Source organism: Penaeus monodon, chromosome 20 (assembly GCF_015228065.2).
Source record: "Penaeus monodon isolate SGIC_2016 chromosome 20, NSTDA_Pmon_1, whole genome shotgun sequence".
NCBI lineage: Eukaryota > Metazoa > Arthropoda > Malacostraca > Decapoda > Penaeidae > Penaeus > Penaeus monodon.
The window spans coordinates 37365263-37366139 of NC_051405.1; positions in this window are offsets into that span (position 1 = coordinate 37365263).

Consider the following 877-nt stretch of genomic DNA (forward strand, 5'->3'; position numbering starts at 1 on the left):
GTCACTTGATCATGGACAGCAATGACACTATGAACTGCATACAGCAATTACGAAAAAAAAAAAAACTAGCTCTCACGACAATACAAGTCATAATCTAATTCTACATCTATCTTTATCCTTTCCATTCATCCATTTATCACAATGTCGCTTAATTACATCTATAAAGCTCCGGTTGGGAATAACACAAGAGTAATCCATTATCTGCGAAACGTTTCCTCTCGCCTCTCGGTCAGCATGGTTCATCGCCACACCAGATTCCTGCAGGATTCTCAGCCATAATGACACCACACCTCTGATCCTTTCCGAGTCCCAGTCTGTCGGGGCAACAAGGTGGTATTAAACGGTGATCCCGACGTTTTGTTATGTATGGGAAATGGAATGGAATTAGATAAATGGTGATGTAAGACAGGGAAGGTGGAAGATAATGATAATTTCATATGGGAGCCAAAGGGAAAAATTACGTTTCTGTTTTACATCACATAACACAATGGCAATGTCAAACGTGCTGATGTAGCATGCTGCTGCAGTATTTAGAGCACTTAGTTAAAAGACATTAACCCAAAGTAATACACTATGTTTAATTAACTATTAAGAAAATTGGTATTTACTGAAATAGCTATGTGGTAACGATAAATAGATATTGTTAAAAGACATTCAACATATATAAGCTGTATGACTACATGACTAACACGTAGTGGAATACTTTAATGATATAAGATGCATCTTATAAAACACAGCATAAAAAGAAATTGAAATAATATACAGTGAAAAGAGTAAAACATAAATACACTGGGAAAAATGTCAGTACATCAGTATTATGGTGAAATGTGGAGATGGAATACATTATGCGTTTTATTCTATTTATTTTTCGAGGTGG